The sequence below is a fragment of the Lactuca virosa genome, chromosome 4, assembly GCF_052849685.1.
Source record: "Lactuca virosa cultivar CGN04683 chromosome 4, Lactuca_virosa_CGN04683_v6, whole genome shotgun sequence".
Classification (NCBI taxonomy): domain Eukaryota; kingdom Viridiplantae; phylum Streptophyta; class Magnoliopsida; order Asterales; family Asteraceae; genus Lactuca; species Lactuca virosa.
Window position 1 is genome coordinate 274,297,216 of NC_136429.1, and position 11,373 is coordinate 274,308,588.

The following is an 11,373-nucleotide window of genomic DNA, read 5'->3' on the forward strand; positions in this document are numbered from 1 at the left end:
TGAAGCTTCAGGACCGAAGTCCCTGTCATAAAGGAAGACGACACACATTTGTCTGTCGTAAATTTACGACTCGCGTGTTTAGGACACGCAATGAGTATCAAGGAAGCCCCTGTCATAAAAGAAGACGACATGCATGTTTGCGTGTCATAATTTTTCCGGTTTTTCGACTACGACTTCGTTTTAACTCCGTTTTTCATTATTTTAACGTGGGATTTTCACCCAAAACTTTATTTTATAAACTAAGGCCCCAAAATATATAAATCTCCAGGGTTTTTATAAAAATGTATTAAAAGAATTGGTGGTTGGACTAATTATTGAGGGAATATTTGCTTTTCCTTATTTTATGACAAAAGCAAGCCACCACCACCTCACTCTATGATCATCCACTCTTTCCCACTACTCCTTGTCTCTTTAGTGGACCTTTACAACCAATCTCCAGCTCTTCCCACGTTCTAAGAGCTGGAGGATTGATCCTCTCTCCTCATTCTCCATAAAAACTCTTTCATTCTACACTTAGCAACCAAGAACACTCTCCAAAATTCTCTCATCTTTTCTCTCAACTTCAAGAACTTCAAGGCTTTCTCCAGGGATTTCTTGCTTCAATTAGTAAGTATCTTCATCATTCACATAATTATTAAACTCCATTCTACTCAAATCATTGATATCTTACACAAGTTCCATCTTATTCGGTGTTAGATTTTCGAATCATCAAGACATCTTCTTAGTGTTCTTGAGTTGAACACTTCCTCTCTCTCACTTTCATCCACTGAAACCACATAAGGTGAGTTCATACCATACATTTACATGTTTTTCTTAAGTTTTAAGGGGGGAATACAAGTAAAATCATCAAGAACACAATTAAACTTTTTCTAACAGATTGCATCAGAAAAGATGGACGTTAATCACGGACTGTTTTGGCTAACTTAAAAATTTTAGTTTTCAAAACTGTTTCAGATGCAAGTAGTTCAAACTCTTAGCTTTAAAATGACTACTTGCACACCTCCAAATGATTTTTCTACAATTAATGGTGATTTTTACAAAACTGCCTGTCATTTCAGAGGCAAACCCCGACCAGTCTGTGATTATGAACATTTTCACCTCTGTTAGAGATCACTAAAAATCATGATAAAATTCACGAACAAACTAGACTCATATTCCAAACTCTCAAAATTTGCGGATTTGGATTTAGAGCTGTGATGATTTTTCTATAAATTTTCTAAGAACGGTAACAGAAACTGTTTTTAACGAAAAGTTGCTGTTAATTTCATTTCATCTTGTAACATGTTGAGCAAGGTGTATATCTTTATGTGACTATATGTTACTGCAATATATGACATTTTATCTTAATATTTAGACACACATCAGTTTACAAATGGATTTGGTCATATAAAATATAAAGAATAACAAGTGATTATAATCAAAGTACAATCGATACATTCAAACATTAAATAAACTATTTTGAATATAGTTTGCATACATTACCACGTACTACCCTTGGTTGATAAACTATAATAGGTATAGTTTATGATACATTACATAACACATACATTTAAAAAGGGTACATTTATACAAAGGATATTTTCATTAAGCAAGGTACGGCCATACGGTACCAAGTTTTCATAACACGAAATTCCGTTAATGACTTTGTGAGACAATTACTTCAAATTACCATTAAGTCCTGTATTGTAACCAGAGTCTCCTTGAGGGAGAGCGTGATACTTGTGTATAGATCTATATTGGGTTTGACAAACCCACACCTAAACTGCATGCAACAGTTAGACCGATAGGTCTGGGGTGACAAATGTCATAACATTTCCGACGCCTGAAGAACGTCGTTTTAGGCAACCTTGGTCATAGTATGGTTATAATAAACTCACATAAAGTATTAACAAACATTGGAATTTACGGGAACTTCATTAAAATTTAACGAGTTTATGTCGATTTAAACTTGCATTGTTTTACTATAAATATGACAAATTACTTGTACATTTCGGTCTTTGGGTTTTAATACTACATTTACACATTAAGGAAAATATTGGATTTTTCTAACACAAATACTACTTTTACAAATGAAAAGCTTATGAACTCACCAACCTTTGTGTTGACACTTTTTCAAACAACTTGTATTCTCAGGAAATCATTAAACAGGTAATCAAGTGCTTTTGAGGATGGGACGCTAAGGCGTCTACTATTTCATATTTTATCAACATATTGTAATTGATTCGTAAACATGTAATTCATACAATGATGTAATATTTTTTCAATTATATATATGTTGGTTGTGTTTGCTTGAATTACTATTACAATTGCTGTTATGATACTATACATGAAGTCCTCCACCCCCGGACGTTTCCGCCATCCTTGGTTTGGGGGTGTGACAGATTGGTATCAGAGCGCAGTTTATAGTGAATTAAGTATATCAAACCACATAAGATATACAAACTATAAACACAATTGGGACTAATAGTCTCTGATTTGTGCATTTTTCAAATAAATATACTTTTAGAAAATAAATAATTTTTTTTATTAAAAAGTATAAATACATGCATACATGCTCACATAGTGTCATAACTACAACAACATAAAATAAAAGAAGAGGAGTTGTACATTATGGGTATGCCTTGGTATATGTAAATCAAGTCTGGGAAGGATATAGCCTGATCAACTATATCTGTCCGGGAATTGACTGGCATATACCGGGGGATGGTCAGGATGGACAACAAATCTAACAAACTCGTCTTACCGCTAGTACGCCTCATTCACGAAGCCGGTCTATAAGGGGGGTATAAGGTTGTTGCCTATAAAATGGCAACTTAATGGGTGTCCACTCTCACCCACCGCTTCCTTGATCGGTGGAGGGTCGTTAGCCGAACGGGTAAGACAAGGACTTATAAATTCTCATTAAAAGTATGATGAATATTATAAAGTAACTAAATGCTTTAAGAACTCAAAACTAAACATTTACAAATACTATAGGAGTATTTTGTGTACTATAATAAAAATATTTTATACTTTCATTTTACCTCATAACCCAATGTATTGGGTCAATAAAAAGTATAAAATCGTATGTATCGTAAACATACCGGAAAACAACGTAATAATATACTTTATGTATAAAAGATTTCTCTCCCTATAAATACACTTTTACTAAAAGTACATTGGTTTACGACTTATGACAGAACCATGCCGCCAAGAAGAAGACCAAGACCTTCCAGCAACACAGCAACACCTCCTCCGCCGCCGCCTCCACAGTTTGATCCCGCGATGTTCCAGGCTGCAGTAACAGCAGCCGTAGCGGCCGCAATGTCACATATAGGGACCAACGGAGCTGGTGGTTCGGGATCGGCAGCTACACACTCTATCCACGGAGACAGTACGTGGCGTGCAAAAGAGTGTTCATACAAGGACTTCACAAATGGCAAACCCGACAACTTCAATGGAAGCGGGGGAGTCATCACGTTGATGCAATGGTTTGAAAAGACCGAAGTAGTCTTTCAGGTGTGCTCCTGCCCCGAAGCGAGCAAAGTTAAGTTCGCAACCTTAACCTTCACCGGCCGGGCCCTTACTTGGTGGAACTGTCGGGTTAAGTCACTTACTCTCGAAGTGGCTAGCTCCATAACCTGGGCAGAACTAAAAACGTTGATGATGAAGGAGTACTGCCCGAGAGGTGAAATTCAAAAGCTGGAACAAGAACTCTGGAACCTCAGGATGACGGGCTCTGACCTTGAAACCTACACCACCCGATTCAATGAATTGGCTCTCCTCTGCCCAACAATGGTTACTCCGGAGGAGAAAAAGGTGGAGCGATACCTTTGGGGACTGTCTCTCCACGTGCAAAGTAGTGTCCTGGCTTCAAGGCCAACTACTTTTGACAGTGCCAGGGAGCTGGCACAACAACTTGTTGACCACCGAGCCGGTCATAATACTACAACCACCACCACTGATAAATCAAAAGGGGGAAACAACAAAAGGAAGTTCTGGAACGAAAAGAAGAGCCAACCAGCACAGGACCCCGCTAAGAAGCAACAAATTGTTGCTGTCCATGCTGCCACTAATGCTGCCACTACTGCTACCACTCCAGCACCACCGAAGCCATATGCGGGAAAACTACCTAAGTGCAACAAGTGCAACTTTCACCACAATGGTGCTTGTAGGGAGATGCACTGTAACAACTGCGACAGGAAGGGGCACACTGCTCGTTTCTGTAAAGCGCCGGCTCAACCAATCAACCAAGTCGCCAGTACGGGGGCAACCCGGACCTGCTACAACTGTGGAGACGCAGGTCACTTCAAAAGAGACTGCCCCAAAGCACAAGCCCCTAATGCTGGTGGAGTAGGAAGAGTCCTGGCAATAGGACACAGGGAAGCAGTCGAGGATCCCACGGTGGTTACCGGTACGTTTCTCCTCAATAACTCTTATGCATGCGTACTATTCGATAGTGGAGCGGAGAGGAGTTTCGTGAGCCACCAATATAAACATTTACTTGAACAAAATCCCCAATCACTAAAGGATACTTATGTAGTAGAAATGGCAAATGGGAAAATAGAAAGCACTAGCGATATATACTCAGAATGTACTCTCACTCTAGACAACCATACATTTAAAATTGACCTGATGTCAGTCACCATAAAAAGCTTCGACGTAATCATCGGGATGGATTGGTTAGTTCCTCACCGTGCCGACATTCTATGTTACGAAAGGGCCGTTCGCCTCAATCTACCAAACGACGAAACCCTTCTTATCTATGGTGACAAACCTAGTGCGAATTTACAAATCATCTCATGCATCAAAGCCCAAAAGTATCTCCGGAAGGAGTACCACGCCTTCTTAGCCCACATAGTAGACAAGAAACAAGACGTGAAAGACATCAAGGACATCCCCGAAGTGTGTAACTTCCCGGATGTGTTCCCAGAGGATCTTCCTGGTGTACCACTCGCACGACAAGTCGATTTCAGAATTGACTTAATACCCGGAGCTACCCCCGTAGCCAGAGCTCCATACCGCCTCGCACCATCAGAAATGCAGGAGTTGTCCAGTCAATTAACCGAGCTTTTGAACAAAGGGTTCATCAGACCAAGCTTCTCACCTTGGGGAGCACCAGTCCTTTTTGTAAAGAAGAAGGACGGATCCTTTCGCATGTGCATCAATTATCGGGAACTAAACAAGCTCACCATTAAAAACAGATATCCTCTGCCCCGAATCGACGACCTTTTCGACCAACTCCAAGGAGCAAATTTCTTCTCAAAGATCGACCTAAGGTCAGGCTACCATCAACTACGAGTTCAAGAAGAAGATATTCCCAAAACTGCATTCAGAACTCGCTATGGGCACTACGAGTTTGTGGTGATGTCCTTCGGTTTAACAAACGCACCTGCGGTATTCATGGACCTAATGAATAGAGTGTGTCGACCCTACCTAGACAAGTTTGTAATCGTATTCATCGACGATATCTTGATCTACTCGCGAAGCGAGGAGGAGCATCGCCTACATCTACGCCAAGTGCTAGAGACGCTAAGAGCGGAGAAGCTTTATGCTAAGTTCTCTAAGTGTGAATTCTGGATTAGAGAAGTGGATTTCCTTGGACATGTGGTAAGTGAGAAAGGCATACATGTGGATCCCTCCAAGATCAAGGCAATCGAGAATTGGTCAGCACCCAAGACGCCAACCGAAATTCGACAATTCCTTGGGCTTGCTGGCTACTATCGAAGATTTATACAAAACTTCTCCAAGATTGCGAAACCACTCACCACTTTAACGCAGAAAGGTGTGATATTCAAGTGGGAAAATAAACAAGAAACTGCTTTCCAAACGTTAAAACAAGCCCTATGCAGCGCACCGATCTTGTCTCTCCCAGAGGGAACCGAGGACTTCGTAGTGTACTGTGATGCTTCGAATCAAGGCCTCGGATGTGTGCTCATGCAGAGAGGGAAGGTTATCGCGTATGCATCGAGACAGCTTAAGACGCACGAGGTTAATTATACTACGCACGACTTGGAATTAGGAGCAGTGGTATTCGCTTTGAAGATCTGGAGACACTACCTCTACGGCACGAAATGCACTATCTTCACTGATCACAAAAGTCTTCAGCATATCCTCAATCAGAAAGAGCTCAACATGCGACAGAGGAGATGGGTGGAGTTGCTGAATGACTACGAGTGCGAAATTCGTTATCATCCGGGCAAGGCCAATGTAGTGGCCGATGCTCTAAGCAGGAAGGAGTACTCGGGCCGCCGAGTAAAATCCTTAACAATGACAATCCATTCCCACCTGACCATACAAATCAAGGAAGCTCAACTGGAAGCTTTGAAACCAGAAAAGGTGGCAGGAGAGACGTTAAGGGGAATGGATAAAAACTTAGAAGTCAAGGAGGATGGAGCACGTTATATCATGAACCGGATTTGGACACCGAAGTTCGGTGGACTCCGAGATGTCGTCATGAATGAAGCACACAAGACTCGATACTCCATCCATCCCGGGTCGGATAAGATGTATCTGGACCTCAAGAAATTATACTGGTGGCCGAACATGAAAGCTGAGATTGCTACCTATGTGAGCAAGTGCCTGACTTGCGCTAAGGTCAAAACCGAATACCAGAAACCATCCGGGCTATTACAACAGCCGGATATACCTGAGTGGAAGTGGGAACGAATAACAATGGACTTCATAACCAAGCTGCCTAAGACATCGGGCGGTCTTGACACAATATGGGTAATTGTAGACAGATTGACCAAATCAACACACTTTCTTCCAATAAAAGAAACCGACAAGATGGAGAAGCTGACTAGAACGTACATCAGAGAGATTGTACGACTCCATGGTGTGCCGATATCCATTATCTCCGATAGAGATAGTAGATTTACCTCACGGTTTTGGCAGTCTCTACAAAAATCATTGGGAACTAGGCTTGACATGAGTACGGCCTACCACCCACAAACCGACGGACAGAGCGAGCGAACCATTCAAACGTTGGAAGACATGTTAAGAGCTTGTGTGATAGACTTCGGTAAAGCATGGGATACCCATCTACCGCTTATCGAATTCTCCTACAATAACAGCTATCATACTAGCATCAAAGTCGCTCCATTCGAAGCTCTTTACGGTCGCAAATGCAGATCACCCCTGTGTTGGGCTGAGGTGGGGGATACACAGCTAGCTAGAGGGCAAGTCTCTAATAGCACTCTCACCGGTCCAGAAATCATCCGCGAAACCACCGAAAAGATCGTACAAATCCGAGCACGACTTAAAGCCTCAAGAGACCGACAGAAAAGCTACGCGGACAAGCGGAGGAAACCCTTGGAATTCCAGGTGGGAGACCGAGTCCTTTTGAAAGTCTCACACTGGAAAGGCTTGATACGCTTCGGAAAGCGTGGGAAGCTGAATCCAAGATACATAGGACCTTTTGAGATTCTCGCTAGAATCGGCCCCGTAGCTTACAAACTCAATCTACCCCGCGAACTTAGTAATGTGCATCCTACCTTCCACGTCTCGAACTTGAAAAAGTGCCTATCCGATGAGACTCTCATTATTCCACTCGAGGAAATCGAGATCAATGAGAGCCTCAACTTCGTGGAAGAACCTGTGGAGATCATGGACCGGGAAATCAAACGAACGAAACAAAGTCGTATTCCCATCGTGAAGGTACGTTGGAACGCTAAACGAGGACCCGAATTCACCTGGGAACGCGAGGATCAGATGAAACAAAAGTATCCACATCTCTTCCCAAACTCTTGAAATCCCAGTCAAAATGAAAATTTCGGGACGAAATTCCTTCTAACGGGGGGATGATGTGACAACCGTCAAATTTCGGTCAATTCAAAGTCAACAAGTCAAACCGGTCAACTCCAATAACCCTTGTATGCTAGGGTTTACGTTATGTAATCACTATACAATTCGCTATTTTAATGAGAAATCATCATTTGGAAAGTTCATGTGTTTGATTTTCCTTAGCCTTAACAATGCTAAACAACAAACCAAAGCGATAAAACACTATTGCACAATCATCGGGATTGTGTAAGACACTAAATCATGGCTTAACGGGGTTTATGGACCTTTCGTTGCGAAGCCGGACACTCAAAAAGATCACAAACGAAACCTCTCACAATCTCTTTCACTCAACCTCTCTCTATTAAAATCTCTCCCAAATCTCTCCCGAATCTCTCCCAAATCTCTCTCAAAAGTTCCTTTAATTTTTTGTAATCATTCGGGCCATCCCGACCCTTAACTGGGTCAAAAACCACTTGAAACGGGGTAAAAACGGGTAAAATAGGCTTAAGGACCCAAAAACTGAAGCTTCAGGACCGAAGTCCCTGTCATAAAGGAAGACGACACACATTTGTCTGTCGTAAATTTACGACTCGCGTGTTTAGGACACGCAATGAGTATCAAGGAAGCCCCTGTCATAAAAGAAGACGACATGCATGTTTGCGTGTCATAATTTTTCCGGTTTTTCGACTACGACTTCGTTTTAACTCCGTTTTTCATTATTTTAACGTGGGATTTTCACCCAAAACTTTATTTTATAAACTAAGGCCCCAAAATATATAAATCTCCAGGGTTTTTATAAAAATGTATTAAAAGAATTGGTGGTTGGACTAATTATTGAGGGAATATTTGCTTTTCCTTATTTTATGACAAAAGCAAGCCACCACCACCTCACTCTATGATCATCCACTCTTTCCCACTACTCCTTGTCTCTTTAGTGGACCTTTACAACCAATCTCCAGCTCTTCCCACGTTCTAAGAGCTGGAGGATTGATCCTCTCTCCTCATTCTCCATAAAAACTCTTTCATTCTACACTTAGCAACCAAGAACACTCTCCAAAATTCTCTCATCTTTTCTCTCAACTTCAAGAACTTCAAGGCTTTCTCCAGGGATTTCTTGCTTCAATTAGTAAGTATCTTCATCATTCACATAATTATTAAACTCCATTCTACTCAAATCATTGATATCTTACACAAGTTCCATCTTATTCGGTGTTAGATTTTCGAATCATCAAGACATCTTCTTAGTGTTCTTGAGTTGAACACTTCCTCTCTCTCACTTTCATCCACTGAAACCACATAAGGTGAGTTCATACCATACATTTACATGTTTTTCTTAAGTTTTAAGGGGGGAATACAAGTAAAATCATCAAGAACACAATTAAACTTTTTCTAACAGATTGCATCAGAAAAGATGGACGTTAATCACGGACTGTTTTGGCTAACTTAAAAATTTTAGTTTTCAAAACTGTTTCAGATGCAAGTAGTTCAAACTCTTAGCTTTAAAATGACTACTTGCACACCTCCAAATGATTTTTCTACAATTAATGGTGATTTTTACAAAACTGCCTGTCATTTCAGAGGCAAACCCCGACCAGTCTGTGATTATGAACATTTTCACCTCTGTTAGAGATCACTAAAAATCATGATAAAATTCACGAACAAACTAGACTCATATTCCAAACTCTCAAAATTTGCGGATTTGGATTTAGAGCTGTGATGATTTTTCTATAAATTTTCTAAGAACGGTAACAGAAACTGTTTTTAACGAAAAGTTGCTGTTAATTTCATTTCATCTTGTAACATGTTGAGCAAGGTGTATATCTTTATGTGACTATATGTTACTGCAATATATGACATTTTATCTTAATATTTAGACACACATCAGTTTACAAATGGATTTGGTCATATAAAATATAAAGAATAACAAGTGATTATAATCAAAGTACAATCGATACATTCAAACATTAAATAAACTATTTTGAATATAGTTTGCATACATTACCACGTACTACCCTTGGTTGATAAACTATAATAGGTATAGTTTATGATATATTACATAACACATACATTTAAAAAGGGTACATTTATACAAAGGATATTTTCATTAAGCAAGGTACGGCCATACGGTACCAAGTTTTCATAACACGAAATTCCGTTAATGACTTTGTGAGACAATTACTTCAAATTACCATTAAGTCCTGTATTGTAACCAGAGTCTCCTTGAGGGAGAGCGTGATACTTGTGTATAGATCTATATTGGGTTTGACAAACCCACACCTAAACTGCATGCAACAGTTAGACCGATAGGTCTGGGGTGACAAATGTCATAACATTTCCGACGCCTGAAGAACGTCGTTTTAGGCAACCTTGGTCATAGTATGGTTATAATAAACTCACATAAAGTATTAACAAACATTGGAATTTACGGGAACTTCATTAAAATTTAACGAGTTTATGTCGATTTAAACTTGCATTGTTTTACTATAAATATGACAAATTACTTGTACATTTCGGTCTTTGGGTTTTAATACTACATTTACACATTAAGGAAAATATTGGATTTTTCTAACACAAATACTACTTTTACAAATGAAAAGCTTATGAACTCACCAACCTTTGTGTTGACACTTTTTCAAACAACTTGTATTCTCAGGAAATCATTAAACAGGTAATCAAGTGCTTTTGAGGATGGGACGCTAAGGCGTCTACTATTTCATATTTTATCAACATATTGTAATTGATTCGTAAACATGTAATTCATACAATGATGTAATATTTTTTCAATTATATATATGTTGGTTGTGTTTGCTTGAATTACTATTACAATTGCTGTTATGATACTATACATGAAGTCCTCCACCCCCGGACGTTTCCGCCATCCTTGGTTTGGGGGTGTGACATTTACCAGGGTGATAAAGAATCTTACATTTGTAGTCGTTCAGTAGCTCCACCCACCTTCGTTGTCTCATGTTCATATCTTTCTGATCGAAGATATGCTGGAGACTTTTATGATCCGTGAATATTGTGCATTTCGTGCCATATAAATAATGTCTCCAGATCTTCAGAGCAAATACCACTCCTCCTAGTTCAAGGTCATGTGTTGTATAGTTGCCTTCATGTGTCTTTAGCTATCTTGAGGCGTTGGATATAACCTTTCCTCTTTGCATAAGAACACATCCAAGCCCTTGATTAGAAGCATCACATTACACTACGAAATCCTCTGTCCCTTCAGGAAGAGACAGGATTGGTGCGCTGCACAGAGCTCGCTTCAGCGTTTAGAACGTTGTTTCTTGCTTTTCTCCCCAGCTAAAAGTTACACCCTTTTATGTCAGGTTGGTAAGAGGTTTAGCAATTCGGGAGAAATTCTGGATGAATTTGCTATAGTAGCCAGCAAGACCTAAGAATTGACGGATTTATGTAGGTGTTTTAGGTGCTGGCAAGTTCTCAATTGCCTTTATTTTGGGAGGGTCGACGTGTATTCCTTCTGAACTGACCACATGACCTAGGAAATCAACCTTCCTGATCCAAAATTCACACTTTGAGAACTTCGCATAGAGTTTCTCTATTCTAAGAATTTGCAATAGTTGACGAAGATTTTGGCCATGTTCC

At 40.1% G+C, this 11,373-nt stretch overlaps 2 long non-coding RNA genes across 3 annotated transcripts; both read left to right on the plus strand.

The window, feature by feature from the left end:
• The first annotated feature begins 334 nt into the window (after window positions 1–334).
• LOC145168839 (uncharacterized) lies at window positions 335–3,729 on the plus strand. Of its 2 annotated transcripts, none has more exons than XR_013742128.1 (3): window positions 335–606; window positions 697–781; window positions 3,180–3,729. It is a non-coding gene; the product is annotated as an uncharacterized LOC145168839 (long non-coding RNA). The 2 variants fall into 2 exon arrangements; XR_013742129.1 differs by lacking the exon at window positions 3,180–3,729 and adding an exon at window positions 2,134–2,294.
• Window positions 3,730–8,617: 4,888 nt separating this feature from the next.
• LOC145168841 (uncharacterized) lies at window positions 8,618–10,578 on the plus strand. Its single transcript, XR_013742130.1, has 3 exons — window positions 8,618–8,890; window positions 8,981–9,065; window positions 10,418–10,578. It is a non-coding gene; the product is annotated as an uncharacterized LOC145168841 (long non-coding RNA).
• The last annotated feature ends 795 nt before the right edge of the window (window positions 10,579–11,373 follow it).